At 50.9% G+C, this 7332-nt stretch overlaps 1 long non-coding RNA gene across 1 annotated transcript; it reads right to left on the bottom strand.

The window, feature by feature from the left end:
* Positions 1-261: 261 nt before the first annotated feature.
* Positions 262-7110, bottom strand: LOC108535433 (uncharacterized). Its single transcript, XR_001887227.1, has 3 exons — positions 7010-7110; positions 4876-6908; positions 262-2794 (listed from the first exon to the last, which is right to left on the bottom strand). It is a non-coding gene; the product is annotated as an uncharacterized LOC108535433 (long non-coding RNA).
* Positions 7111-7332: the final 222 nt, after the last annotated feature.

Raw genomic sequence — 7332 nt, 5'->3', positions numbered from 1 at the left:
TTTAATCACTACTCAGAAAAATTAAGAAACCATAAGCAACCCAAATACAAAATACTGCCATAGAAAAGATGATCAGTATCCACTCAGGCAAGTGGGGTCAGAATTTATTAAGCAGCCGGGTAGTGTAAAAGTTGTCAAATTCAACAGTGTGCTATTTTCTGTTTTTACCGTTTTGCTTTCTGAAGTTGCCAAGGCTTTCAGTTAAGTCACTTTCAGAGTTTGATGGGGAGAATCATGCTCATTGTAAATTAGACTACCAGATTAAAACAAAAGAAACCATAACACATTTATTCATTCTTTTTTAAAAAAAATCCCTTATTGCTAGGGGGATATTTTCAATGCTCGGCATTGAATTTCTTTCTGAAAACTGCAGTTGTTCTGATGAGCCATCAATTCAGTGCAAACTTTCCTAGTTTAATCATTAGAAGTTTCTTTTGAGTTTCTACCAGGGGAGGAGTTGTGCTGAAATGGAATATAGTCATTTACCCACTAATAAGTGAATACATGTCAATTTAGGACACACTAAGGACTGAGGTATGTTTTTTGTGTTCCCCCATAATTCTGACACAGCAACAGAAATTTTCTATTAAAGGACGATTCACTCATATAAAAGGTAACATAAATCTTCCTCTTTCACATGTAATTTTTAGAAAGACGAGACAAGATTTTTAGGCAAGATGGGTCTACCTCTCAAACCCCTCTTTTGTCCAGCTTACTCCTGGGTGAACCCTCAAGTTTTTTCTAGAGTTTCATTGCAATAACCCCATTTCAAGTCCTTTTGCTCAATCTTGAAATATAACAGATCTTCGAAATCTTATGGTGGGGGTGAAATGATGTGATGCTATCTGGGATTTACTTCAAAATACTAAAGAGAGAGAGAGAGAGGAAGTGGATAATAAAACATTTGAAGATGAAATTATAATAGGGGTCAAAACTAGGAGCTGGGTACATAGGGGTTTGTTATGCTTATGTGTGTGTTTGACAAAGTCCATAATAAAAGGATTTAAAAAAAAAAACTGTGTGGGGCAAAGGTGGAAAAACTATCCCTGCCAAAGGGCTACCAAAAAACAAAAAAGTGGTCTGTTGGTTAGCACCTGTAGTTGCCCATTCCTAATTCTTGATTTCCAGAAACAGAAAACGACCATACTCCCTTTTCATTTCTCTGGAGTCAGCGGCCAACCCTGATGCTTTCTTTCCGGTCAACTCCCTCTCCCAACCCATAAACTGAATATCTAAACCCAAGGTTGGGGGCTGATTAATGGAGCTTCCGTACTCAGCTCCCCTCACCAGAGTGTAAATACCCATAAAAACTAATATCAGAAGTTCGTACTGAGCGCTTCGTTTCCCTGAGAGCTGGGCGGAACGGGGCTAGAGCCGCGGGACAAAGGAACCGCGGCTCCTCCTTGAACAGTGCCGGGTGCTCTAAACTCGCTCAGCGAAGGTCCCTGGAGCCGGATGGAGGTTCTGGGGAGGACATGTGAACCGGGCAACGCCAGTCCACGACTCACCTTCCACGGGGGACAGGTGTATTTACAAAGCCACAGGAGAGGGAATGGTGAGTGGTCGGAAAAGTGAGTTAGGAGATGCGCCAGCGAAGTAGGTCACCAGGCTGGTCCGACAGGGTGAATTTTTTTTCGTAGGGCTGGTTATGATGCCTGTATTTCACCCACATGACATTGGATGTGCACATTCACTCTGTGTGTATACGCACGTTTGATGCGTGAATGTGCGTGCATATCGAGGCACACACATCGTTATAATTACAGCATATAACGTGCCCATAAAACTCTGATCACACCTCAGTGTGTACTTGAAGGGGTCCTGAGTTCCCCTTCCTCGTCGCTGCGCTGGTGAATTTCCTTCCCTCCGTCGCGTTGTGCAATAAGAATTCGCAGCTGGGAACAGGGCCGTGGGAGTTCTTAGGAGTCTAGGGCGAGATGGACCCCCGCGAGCGCAGGCCGCCTGGCTGCCTGCGCCGCTTTCTCAGCGAGAAAGCCGAGCCCGGCTTTCGTTCAAACCCCCTACTTCCTTCAAACGCTCGAAGTCTTCAGTGTATTTGTTGACTTAAAGAATGCACTGCCCAGTCCTGGTTTCCTGTTTTGTTGCGAGCGTAAGCATCAAGCTAGGGTGGGGGTGGGCGCCCGAGGGTAAAATTCCTTTGGGCCAGTGGCAGAGTCGGGTACAGAGACCCCTCGTCCTCTTCACGTCGCAGCCGGACGGAATTCTCCGGGCCGTCCCGCGCTCGCCCAGCGCCCCGGCTGAGTGACCCGCAGGTCACTCCTTGGGTGGCACGGGCCCCACAGTCCAGCAAGCCGGTGTCCCCCGCGGGCTGGCCGCGCACTGCGAGAAGGCATTTCCTCCTTCCGGCCGAGCCCTTCTCCAAGTTCCCTCTGCTTCTAACGCACGCTCCGGTCCTTTACGCGAAGTCTGTCTTCAGCTCCAGTGAAGAGCGATCAGTGGGACTGTCGGAGGAAAGAGCTCTTCCACCACCGCCGCCGCTGCCACGGCCGCCGCCGGCTTCGAAGTCACCTAGGCCTCCCAGAGCCGAGTTTTGGAGGCCGGAGTTTGCGCCAACTCTGGGGAGTCCAGGCACGGCTGGCCAAGGCTTTGCAGTGGAGGATGCTACTCATGGGAGTCTGGAACCTGGTTGTTCTGAAATGGTGTGTGTCGGGTGGAGATCTCCTTGCTCAGGGACTCTCTGGGGGAAACAGGGCAGGGCTGTACTCAAATTGGAGTTTTCCTTGAGCTCCTGCCGTATTTTCTGAGGCCCTGTGCACTAGTGGCTTTGTGGTACCTGGAAACAAACAAACAAAAAAGAACTCTGCAGGCAGCAGGAGAGCTGCTCCTCCAAAAATCTGCTGTCCTTGAGATCCACCCCATGAAGGGATCTTAAAGGCAAAGTGCGGGTCCCTGTGGATCTTCCTGGACCTTGCACTTCCACTTTCACCATGTTAACATTTGGTCACCAGAGTGACCGTAGCCCAAAACTATCCCCACAGCCTCAAGCCTTTTACTGCCGTATTATTGTTTCAAATGCACAAAAATCTAGAACAAAAGCTTGAGTGAGTGACTCAATGTGCCATTTCCCTGTCCATTGGCTAACTTCAACCCAGATCTCAGGACCTACCAACCCTTTCCCCTTAAGAAAGAGGGTACAGCTTCCACCTGATGGGGACACTCAAAATTCCCTCCGTAAGCAGAGCAGTCCCCCACTTGCTCCTTTCCCAAATGATCTGCTCAAGTTTGGCTTCAGAGGTGCTACACTGTTTGAAGATTTTGTCTTTTCTCTTTCTCTCTCCTCAGCCCCTCAACCAGTTTTTCCTCTGGATCTTTCTTCCTTTGCCATTATCTCTGTGCCCCAGCCCACCTAGGGTGGGAGAGAGTGGGTTAAGATGTTCTGCAAAAGTGGCTTGTAAAGCTGCTTGGATACATTAAAAGCACATGAATATCCTGAAATACAAAGTGTCTTTAGAACCAACCAAGGAATGTTTATCCTAATGCTGGATGAATACAAAGAAATGGTGCCAGGGAGCAGTGCTGACAGCCTCCTTGGAGTTAAAGTGAGAGCAGGTAAATTTCATTTGCTAATGAAAATCAAACTCGATTAAAACCTGGTTTCCCTTTGTCCTTTTCTCCTCCAACGCTGGGAGCCCAGAGCCCCGTGGACCAGGCTGGCATCCAGTCCCCAACCAGAAAACCTAGCCACAGTCTTTTCTTCAGTGAGAAGCTTTTGGGCAACCAAACCCTGCAAGGCACCCTGGCCTACCCCAGGAGGTAAGAAGCCTTGTCAGCCAAGGCATTTTGGAACACTGAGAAATGCTCTGGTAATTCCTTAAACAAAGGCCGTGCTGCAGAAACTACCCTCCAGTTCTTCCTGCGCTGCCCTCTCAGGGCTCCTCCGGGGAAATCGGTGCACCACGCAGTACCTGGGAAGTGACTGCAGCCTCTCCCACCTCTCCCACCTCTACTCATGCAGCACTCTGCTTGGCTGTCATGCCTAAGGTGCCACCGCTGCCGGCCGATCCTAGTGGGTGCCCTGGCTTCCCCAGTCTAACCCATGAGGAGTCTGAGAATATGAAATTGTCAGGTTGATGGTGCCTCTATGCAATCCTATAGGAATTCTTGAGCCTGGAGAACAAAAAATCAGAGGGACAGACAGCTCAGAAGGTCAGGACCCATTACTTTGGCAGGCAAGCAAATCTTGACCTTGCCATTGGGAAAAGAGGAAGAATGCTAGGAGGGTCTGTGCTTGCTTCCCAGAGCACACTTGCCTTAATTTTCCTCCAACCTTTCTTTTGCCACAGCAAGTCAATTTGTTGGCTGCCTGGCAGGGAAAGAAATTATATTGGGAACCATTAAGAAATGTCTTATCTCCCTCAGCAGAAGACAGGGAAGGAAGATTATTCTTGCTTAAAAGCGAGTAGAAATTCTGAAACTCAGACCCAAAATTATTCAGAGCTTGTTCTCCTTCTACAAACCACCTCCACTGATTGGTGGCTACAACTCAATACTGACAGGACATGCAGACATTTGAAAACAGTGGGGGCATGCCAGGATGCCATGGACATGTCTGGTAGAAAAATAAAATATATATTGAGATCCAAGACAAGAAGAGAACAAGCAGGGTGCGTTCTTCTAAGTAAGCACGTTTTGAGAGGGATTTTTTTGTTTTGTTTTTGTGGTTGTTGTTGTTATTGTTTTAACATGGGGGAACTAAGAAAAGCCCAGATAAATTTGATCACTAAAGGTGCACCACAAATCTCAATAATTCAGGCCCCAAGCTCTTTCTTGGCGAGAGCGCCACATTTAAGGAGCAAAGCTTAATTTGAGACACAATCCAAAGCCTTCCCCCAGCACCATCCCTCCCAGACAAACCTGCTTGTGGCTCCTCGGCCGACAAGATGAAATCTTGTCTCACCAATTTTGGTGAGGAGGGACCCAGTCGTCTGTGGAGCTGAGGCCCTTTCTCTGTGCGCAGGGTTCGGGGCTCCGGTGAAGTGGAAGAGGGAGGGAAGAATGTGGAGCCGGCCTTGGCCGCGGTGTGCACCGGCAGCTGCGCTATGGCCAGAGGTGAGCTGGCACAGGCGCAGGCTAGTGGGGGCTCCCCAAGCTGTGTTTTCGTTTTTCCGGGTCTGGCTGGAAAACCGAAGATGCTCAAAGCCCTAGCTGAGTAGGGCGGAGGCAGAGAAGAGTCGGTAAACACCGCCCCAAAAACCCCACGAAGGCACCAAAAAATTCTGGGCAGCCGAACTGAGTCAGAGCTGAGAACTTTAAAAAGAGAGAGAAAATTAAGCGTGAGGGCATGTGGGCAATGGGCCTTTTGCTGCTGCCTGGGTCTCCACGCTTGCATGGCAGTTCTCATGCTGGCTAGACTGCAACTTTCAACTTGACCTTGGCCTCCAGCCGTGTCTGACCCGTATGTAAAACCGCCTTCAAGTCCCCAGGAACAGGGGCCTCGAACCCTACTCTGTCTCTTTGTCACTGTGAGTTTTACAATGCCACTTGGAGGGAGGAAGGGGGGTGGTGAAAGGGCCAGAAAGTAACAGAAAAGGCAAGTCCCTACAGAAGCTAGTTCCTGAGTCTGCAAATGACCAGTCAGGGAGAAGGTAAACTGGGGGCAAATCAATATTTACCCAGAACTGCTAAAAAGTCAAGAAGGAAAGGGCACACTTGGAAGGGGGGGTGGTGGCTGGTGTGGTGGTCATAGAAGGTTTTATTGGGCGACACTTACATTGGTCAGGACAAACCCAGGATCAGGACAGATAAAAGCCCAAGCCCAGCCACATTGGTCTGGACCCTGCAGGAAGACCAGGGGCCTTAGAGAGCAGATGGTGGGGTGTGTGTGTGTGTGTGGGGGGGGGGAGTGGTATGCGTGCTGCTCTGAGTTTAGGGCTGAGTGTGCAAGCTAGGAGCAGACGACAGGTCCAAGCCTGGCTTCTCACTAGTCAGCCTAGGGTGAAAAAGAATCCAGCACTCTCCCCAGCACTATTCCGGTAATGTGCCCACTTTCACTTTGAACGCTTGTTCCTCTTCTAGGCATCTCACCAGCTCACAGTAGTGAATCAGGAAGTGGAAGTATGTGACCCTAAAGCAGCAGGACCCCCAGAGCCCCTCGTCAAAACATGGCAGCTGCAAGAGGGGTCGCTGCTTGGTTCTTCAGCACTAACGCCCTGCCATGCTACCAATAAAAGGTTGCATTTCCCAGGCACAGAGGAAAGGCTTCTTGGGCTGGTTCTTGGGCAAAGAAGGATTAGGCATCCTCTGCAGGCTGGAGATCCTACTTGAGGGGAAGGCAGGAAGTGGCCCCAAAGAGCCCCTTTTTCTTGTCCCAAAATAGAGTGAAACAGTGGGTTCCCAGGTTCCTGGAGAGTCAGGTCCGGTCCACAAAGAAGCTGGAGGCGTTAGGGCCCAGAAGGGGGGCTTGAGTCCCACCCAGAAGCCCAGCTGGGGCTTGTTCCTCTTAAGCCCCTTCCAGAACAAGCCAGCCACACTGGCAAGGTGGGAGCATGGATGAATGGTGCACACGGATCGCTCACTCTATCTCAGAGTCTCTGGAGGAGGAAGCGTTGTTACAGGGTCAGAGCAAGGAACAGGCTGTATACCTAAGTGTGTGAATGCGAGTGAGTGTGTCAGTGTACACGGTGTTTGTGTGTGTGATGAGTCGTTCTGAGTCTATGGGTCTAAATGCAAACATATGAAATTGCTCACTAACAGTGTGGAGAGGGAAGGGATAGGGGCTTCTAAATGCAGTCCAAGCCTCCAGTGGAATGTCCTAGGATATCCGCAGGAACCCACAAGCAGCAAACACCCTGCCACTGTTTCCCTGGAAAGAGCAAAATCGCAACTCCATGGAAGCCGAAGGCGCCGATGTCCGTCCTAGGGTCTCACTGCAGATTACGCGCTGGTTCCTGGAAAGAAAACAGCCCCAGAGGCCCCAAGAAACACCCATTCTGAGCTAGGCTGGTCTCGTCCTCCCCACTCTCCCATCCCTGACGGCCGGCAGAATTACCTGACCTGTCCCCACCGCTCCAGATCGCAACCCAATCGCGAGCCCACCTCCCCTCCCCGCCTGGTTGCGCGGGTCTGGGCCCCACTGGGATAAAGGGAGGGAAGGGGGGCGGAGATGGGGCCGCCCTTCCTTCCCTGCCCCACCCGCACGTTCCCCCGCCTCTCCCCCCGGTGAATGGTGCGCGGCCGCGCGGCTGGCGCTGGCGCTGGGGATGGCGCGGGCCGTGGCGCGGACGGCGGGTGCACCGTGCAGAGCTGGAGTCGGAGCCGCCCGCTTTGCATACGCCGTGGGCGGAGCGGGGGGGCCGGGCCAATGGGCGGCCG

Source organism: Rhinopithecus bieti, unplaced genomic scaffold (assembly GCF_001698545.2).
Source record: "Rhinopithecus bieti isolate Rb0 unplaced genomic scaffold, ASM169854v2 scaffold_13014, whole genome shotgun sequence".
In the NCBI taxonomy this organism is placed as follows: Eukaryota; Metazoa; Chordata; class Mammalia; order Primates; family Cercopithecidae; genus Rhinopithecus; species Rhinopithecus bieti.
Note: the sequence above shows the minus strand (reverse complement) of the source record. Positions and strands in the feature narration are given on the sequence as shown.